Source organism: Elgaria multicarinata, chromosome 20 (assembly GCF_023053635.1).
Source record: "Elgaria multicarinata webbii isolate HBS135686 ecotype San Diego chromosome 20, rElgMul1.1.pri, whole genome shotgun sequence".
Lineage (NCBI taxonomy): Eukaryota > Metazoa > Chordata > Lepidosauria > Squamata > Anguidae > Elgaria > Elgaria multicarinata.
In genome coordinates this window covers 17,605,465-17,612,902 of record NC_086190.1, presented here as the reverse complement: position 1 = coordinate 17,612,902, position 7,438 = coordinate 17,605,465, and the positions used below count along the sequence as shown (strand labels likewise).

Here is a 7,438-nt window from a genome sequence, read left to right as displayed (position 1 = left end):
TCCCCGTCGAGGGCGCTGCTCTTCCCGTTGCTGGTCGGCTTTCAGGCGCTCCGTTTTCCACCTCTTGAAGCAGGACGCCAGAAGACGCTGCCGCCCGGCGTGTTCACACTCAGCCAGGGCCTTGCGCCGGGCAGAATTACAGGCTGCGGCACCAGACCAGGAAACGAAAGCCCTGGAATATGGAACGATGGAAAAAGGGGAACTTGTTTTGAAACTCCCGGGTGGCGAGATTTCCCTTTGAGCAATTTTGAGGCCTTCAGCTAGCAGCCCAGGCCGTGGCCACAGGGTAGTGATGTAGTCCAGACTGTCAGTGTTTTGCAGATGGTCTTGCATCTTTCGTCCGCCAGTTGATCGGATTTTGTTTTTAGGTACATACAAGAATTTCATTCTTCTTATGCCTGTTAGTGTAAATGAACCTACCCGTACACTGTGCTCAACATCTAAGGTCCTCCTCTGAGTGCCTACTCCGAGGGAAGCTCGGAGGATGGCAACCAGGGAGAAGGCCTTTTCGGTGGTGGCGCCCCGACTGTGGAATGATCTCCCCGATGAGGCTTGCCTGGCACCAACACTGTTATCTTTCAGCCGCCAGGTTAAGACTTTTCTCTTCTCCCAGGCATTTAACAGCATTTAACAACGCTAAGTTTGTTAGAAAACAACAGAACTGTTGTTTTTAAATGGATACTGTTGTTTTTGATGGTTTTAAGTTTTGTATACTTTTGACGTTTACTGTTTTTAACTTTTGTACACCGCCCAGAGAGCTTCGGCTATGGGGCGGTATATAAATGTAATAAATAAATTTTTAAAATGCCCACTAGTGTTAATGCACACCATGTACATTGATGGTGCTAAATACATACAGAAATAATAATAACAATCAAGGCAAGAGAATCAATGCTTCCGGATTCAGGGAACAGGCCAGTACAAAACCACATGCCAATACAGCAAACAGAAGCGCAGACGTTGGTTCTCAGGACTCTTACCGGGACAGGAGAGAACGCCTGTGATGTTGCTTCGCCTGCAGGGTTTGACGAGTCCAAGCGGACCACAGCGCAAAGCATCTCGCAAGGAGTTGCCTCCGATTCTGGAGCTAAAAAAGGGAGAGTCAAGGAGCGAGTTCAAAACAGCGTGACGTTCAATGACTGTGCACTAGACAACCGAAAATGACCCTGGGCCTACTGATGATATTTCTTCACCTTTTCCAACGAGTCCCCGGAGACGGGCGGGGCAGGCGAGTCGCTATGGAAGCCAGAAGACAGAGAAGATTCTTCAGAATGAAGCGAGGCAAGGAGATGGTCCTCAACGAGGTCCCTGGAGCTGAGCCCAAGAGGATTAAGCGAGGCCTTCCAGCGCCATCGGCACAGGGCTTCCCTCAGCTGCCGCTGTGCCACGACTCGCTGGAAAACACTGGAAAGTGTTTTTATGAGCGTTCAGATTCTGTACTCAGAAAAAACAACAACAGACCCGGATTCTATTCAAACTCCCAAGCTCCCAGCGGATAGCGAGTGCTGAAACACACCATCAGGAGAACCACAGGATCTGGCTGGGGCTGTACCATTTTGCATTGTAGGAGAAGGGAGTGCAAGCTTGGGTGTAGCCCATTATGGAAAGAAGAAGAAGAAAAATCTCCCTGCCTGTAGAAAGCTAACATGTAAGGGAGGAGGGGCTTCAGTCAGGCTGTGCTTACTCCAAAAAGGTAAATATGCATCATTTCCCATGTTTTTTTTTTTAAATTATTCTGCAATGTTTCCTGCTTTGCATCACTTATTCGGCGTCGCCTGTCCCCTTGTACTCTGTAAAGCGTTGAATACGCTGGAGGAAGAGACCTCAGGTGAGTGGAAGAAGCCCTAATTTGCAGGCAGAAGGTCCCAGGTTCGAATCCAGGCATCTCCAGCTAGGGCTGGGAAAGAATCCAGCCTCAAACTCCAGAGAGCTGTTACTGCCAGCCAGTGTTGACAATACTGAATTAGATGGACTCAGTTATTGGTTTATTTATTGTATTTCTATATTGCCCAATAGCCAAAACTCTATCGGCAGTTCACAAAAAAGGCAGCTTCCTATATTCCTAAGGCACATTATAATTAATTATTATTGTTGTTGTTATTGTGTTGCTAGTCATGGGTGAGGCCACAGCTGAAAATGCCCTCCATCCCTGCAAATAAAAATCTTATTCACCCACCTCTGTCTTGTGCAATTTCATACTCTCAAGCTTATCTTTCCATCCATAAGGACTAGAAACTTACCTTTCACAAATACATATATTAAAAAATCAAAACTTGGATTTGGAAGCTAAAATCTCTGCCCGCTACCACGCTCTTTGCCTTGTGTTAAGCACTTACTTAGCTAGCTGAGATTCCTGCCATCTCGCTTTCCAGGCCTGGAATGCCTTCTGCAACGTCAGGGTACGGAAAAGGCCTTCCAAGCTGCCGGCTCCGTTCCTCTGGGACGGCCTCGCTACGTTCAGGCACGGTTGTGCCAGGGGAGCATTTTGAGTTAAGCCTAACCTTACTGCTTTTGTAAAGTCCTCAAGGTGAAAGAGAAAGGGAGAGAAAAAAAGGTGGAGAGAGAGAGAGAGGAGGAAGAAAAAAAGAATCCGTTGAGTTTCTCAAATGGTCGTCCAAAGATCAGTAGTTCATTCATTTAGGTTGTCCATGAAAAGTTGAAGAAAAGGAGAAACTGCTGCAGTTTTGATCAGGGCAGGATTATCGAAAAGGTCAACTTGTCCACAGCCCAAGATTTTCATAACACAGTAGTGGTACAAACTATTAGCTTTCCCCTAAATATTTACCAATTTAAGGAGTCCTTTGCAAACCTCTAAGATCCATGATTTTCATCATAGAGCACTGGTTTGGACAGCAATGTTTAAAATATGAGTTATAGGCTTTGATTTGTAGGACAAAAAAGAAGTTTGTCCTACAAATTGTCCACTGAGAAATTGTCCACTGAGACCCCCAGTAATTTCAAGTGGAACCCCAACTCCCATCAGCCCCAGCTTGGCTAGTGGACAGGGATTATAATAGTTGTAGTAACTTAACAGCAACATTTGGAGATTTCCTAGCTCTTCGTTAGAAGGAATTCCAAACGCAGAGACGAGTTGTTGCTGTTTTTAAATCCCCAACCTTCGAGAATCTCAAAGAGAGACCGACGCCAGTCACAATCGCCCGGAAGGAATCGCCCCTTCCTCACCGTCAAAATTCCTCTGCTTCAAGGTCAACAGCTCCAGCAGCGTCTGCTGGGCTTTTCCCCGGATCTGCACCATCAGGGCCCACTGCTGGAACCACGTCCTCAAAGATCCGGCCTGCCGGCGTTCCAGGCTGTGCCGGATCAACGCCTCCCTTTCGGTAACCCTCTTCCACGCGTGGAAGTACCTTGGGAAGGGAAAGGAGAAAGAGACATCAACCCCGGAAAGAGAGAACTGGGGATGGAGAGATACTGGCTCAGGCGGAAACGTTAACTGCATTGATACTGCTCACACTCTCTCGATAGCCAGGGAATACACACAAGTCTCCCTCCTATTTTCGATCTGCAATACCACGGGTCAGCATGGTTGGGCCGTCGCCGATCTGCCTAGATTTTCTCCTCCTCTTCACCTTCTCCTCCTTGTTCATCTGCTTCTCACTCCAGCCTGGACCACGGTGGTGGTGAGGAGGAGGAGGAGAAGGAGATGGCTGTGGCCTCCTCGCTATCTGGCTTTTGCCCGCCAAGCAAGCAAGTGGGAGCAATCACGGGCAGCGTCAAGAGTAGGCACGGCCGGGCATGCGTTGAGCGCAACTGACAAGGGTCGTTACGAAAATTGCAGGGCTGAAGTTATTGTGCATGATCAAGTAGCACTATATCAAGAAGCACTATTTCATAGAATCATAGAATAGTAGAGTTGGAAGGGGCCTACAAGGCCATCGAGTCCAACCCCCTGCTCAAGGCAGGAATCCACCCTAAAGCATCCCTGACAGATGGTTGTCCAGCTGCCTCTTGAAGGCCTCTAGTGTGGGAGAAGAGCCCACCACCTCCCTAGGGAACTGATTCCACTGTCGTACTGCTCTAACAGTCAGGACGTTTTTCCTGATGTCCAGCCGGATTCTGGCTTCCTGTAACTTGAGCCCGTTATTCCGTGTCCTGCACTCTGGGAGGATCGAGAAGAGATCCTGGCCCTCCTCTGTGTGACAACCTTGCATTAGCAAGGTTGCGTTAGCATAATTATTCTTATTCTCATCCCCCTATCTATCAACCTTTCAATTTCCACAACCATTTGGCTATTGGCTCATTGGTTTCTGTGCTTAGAAAATTCAGAAAAGCCTTGCTGGATCAGACCAAGGGTCCATTCAATCCGGCTTTCCCAGCTGCCCCTGGGAAACCCCCAAGCAGGACACAAATGCAACAGCAACCCTCCCTCCCATGTTCCCCAGCCACTGGCGTACGAATCCTCTGACCGATTATTAACAGTTTGGCTGTCACAGGATCCTCTCGGTATTTGTATCGTCAATATTCTCCGCACCCGCCCTGCTTCGAGGGGGTCTGGAAACAAAGCCCTATGGGGAGAGACTGAAAGAACTGGGCCTGTTTAGCCTAGAGAAGAGAAGATTGAGGGGAGACATGAGAGCACTCTTCAAATACTTGAAAGGTTGTCACACAGAGGAGGGCCAGGATCTCTTCTCGATCCTCCCAGAGTGCAGGACACGGAATAACGGGCTCAAGTGACAGGAAGCCAGATTCCGGCTGGACATCAGGAAAAGCTTCCTAACTGTTAGAGCAGTGCGACAATGGAACCCATGACCTAGGGAGGTGGTGGGCTCTCCCACCCTAGAGGCCTTCAAGAGGCAGCTGGACAACCCTCTGTCAGGGATGCTTTAGGGTGGATTCCTGCATTGAGCAGGGATTTGGACTCGATGGCCTTGTAGGCCCCTTCCAACTCTGCTATTTTATGGTTCTATGAAAGGCAGGACAATAAGGATTGCAAATAATGCATCATGATTATGCTTTGCTCACCGGCTGATCAGCCCTCTCTGGATGCGCGCCGCCAGTGGCAACAACCGCCTGCTGGCGCGGAAGCGGGAACGCCACGTCCCGAAAGCCGCCGCCAGGTTCTTCTTCTCCAGGATGGCACGAGCGTCTCGGGTGCGGGCCTCCGCTTGGTCCAGGCGCTCCGCCTGAAGGCGCCACAAACGGAAAGCTGCTGTGCGACAGGGCGAAGGAAGAGACGCCGCAGTTGGAGCAACGGGGGTGTAACGGGACGGCGTTTTCTAAGCTCGGCGGACAGACAAAGGTGAGTTACGTCCTCTCCTTGTATGCTGTATCAGTGTCCACCTCCAGACGGGTCGGACTACAACTCCCATCGACCCCAGCCAGCACATCTGGCTGGGGCACATGGGAGTTGTAGTCTGTCGCGTCTGGAGGATGTCAGCTTAGGGGAACCATGCGATGCCTGGTTCACGGAGAGATAACGCAACACCGAACTCACCTTCTATACAGTGAAATTCTCTGAGTGTGGAGCCTTATGGAGCCAAAACAGGACCCCACCCATGCCTGAGAGGGGAGAGATCAACCGGTTCGGGGACATTCAAAGCTTTGCTAAACTTCATAGCCAGGTATTCAGCACCCCAAAATAGTCAATGAGGACTGAGGCTCCTCCATGGCCACCCTGACTGTATGGTGGCGGTCCGAGCAGCCTTCTCCAATGGAGTTTCCCTCCAGCTGTTTTGAACTACAACTCCCATCCGCCCCAGGCAGCATGGCCAAAGGTCAGGCGTCACGCAGGCTAACACATCTGGAAGCTGGGTTAAGAGTGCCAGACTAGGACCCGCGAGATCCAGGTTCAAATCCCCCTGCGAGTGAGCGTGGGCCAGTCGCTCTCTCTCTCTCTCTCTCCACTTAACCTACCTCGCAGGGTTGGCGTGAGTATAAAAGAGAGAAGAGCAAGAACCGTACCTTGAACTTCTTGGAGGAAAAACGGGCCGTAAATGTAATAACATAAACACAAAGAATTTTTAGAAGAAATAAACGTATCCTGGGATGCTTGGCCCCATAGAAGCCTGAACGGGAGCCCTGAACGCTGCAAAGCTTTGTCGCAGCGGCAAACGCATGCACAACAGCTGCCCCGGACGGAAGCGCCTACCAGCCAGCCGCCTCACGTCTCGGACTGCCTCCGCCTTCCTGCACAGCTCCTCCGCTCCATGCGTGTGGCGGAGCTGCAACCATAGAACCCCCTCGGCCCTAAAGAAAAACCAAGAAGACGACTTGTTTACGTAGAGGGGCAGGATGGTTTAGTAGTTAGAGCAGGGGTGGGGGGGACCTAGGGCCCATAGGAGTTCCCAATCTGCCCCGCCCCCTCTCCCAGTCCAAGCCCCGCCCCCTCTCATATGCCCCACCCATTCTCTAGAGAAAGATCGCCTTCCCACAGCGGTGAGAAGGGGGAAGGTGCTGCTGTCTGTGTGGTACAATTGGCCATCCCGGCTGGGGATGATGGAATTTGCAGTCCAACAGAAGGTACCACATTGAGGAAGTCTGCTTTTTCACTTTTTCACTTTCTCTATTAAATATTTTTGCCTCCATAAGGGATAGAAACTTGTTTTCTTTCCCCTTAATGATGTGTTCTTAAAAGGCCCAGTTCCGCCATGAAATCCAATTGCCGAATCCGGCAGAAAAATTATTCCATCTGTAGATGGAAGAATCGAATCCCTGCCTCGCCTCTGCCCACCTGCTGTACCGGGCGACGTCTTGCATCTCCTCTTCAGAAAGCTGGCAAAAACCCGGGAGTTTTGTTACCCTCTCTCTTTCCGGTAAACCTTTTGCGCTGGTGGCCATCTCCTGCTGCTGCAAAGTTCGGGCCTTCTGCCGCTTAGCTACGGCATCCTGCCACTGACAAAGAACCGGACTTCGCCTTACATTTCAAATCCACCTCTCAAAACGTTTCTTATGCCAAATGGCAACCTTTTCAGAAGGTATCTTGAAAATGATTTTTCCTCTTCCCTCCCCATGGCTTTTCCTTATATGTCGTGGCTTTTGAGACTGTAAACCCGCAGGGATGGGCCGTCTTGTTTTTACGGATTGCACTTAAGCTCCTCTAAGAGAGCTTTGTTTTTTTGCTGAGAAGCAGGATACACACCCTTTAAATAAATAAATACTAAATAAATAAACCTTTTATCTAGGTAGAACTCAAAGGACAATTGTTTTTCGATCATGCCCTCATAAGAATCTGCCATTGGGCTACTATTGCTTGCTCTGATAGATAGCAGGTCTCTGGGATCAGTTTGGTGGTTTTTTTTGGAGATGCCAGGAATTGAACCCGTGACCTTTGTGTTTGCAAAGCGTGTGCTCCATCCCTGTGCAGTGTCAAAATCCCATACGACGGCTCCGTCCCGACCGCGACCACCTTTCCTTCCCTCTCTCCTCGGGTTCTCTTACCTTGCGGAAGCTGACGGACAGAAGCGTCAAGGCGTGGCTTCTT

The 7,438-nt window shown here is 49.9% G+C and overlaps 1 long non-coding RNA gene across 1 annotated transcript; it reads right to left on the bottom strand.

Annotated features, from left to right (window-relative positions):
- Positions 1–6,119: 6,119 nt before the first annotated feature.
- Positions 6,120–7,438, bottom strand: LOC134411318 (uncharacterized). Its single transcript, XR_010026338.1, has 3 exons — positions 7,396–7,438; positions 6,689–6,849; positions 6,120–6,204 (listed from the first exon to the last, which is right to left on the bottom strand). It is a non-coding gene; the product is annotated as an uncharacterized LOC134411318 (long non-coding RNA).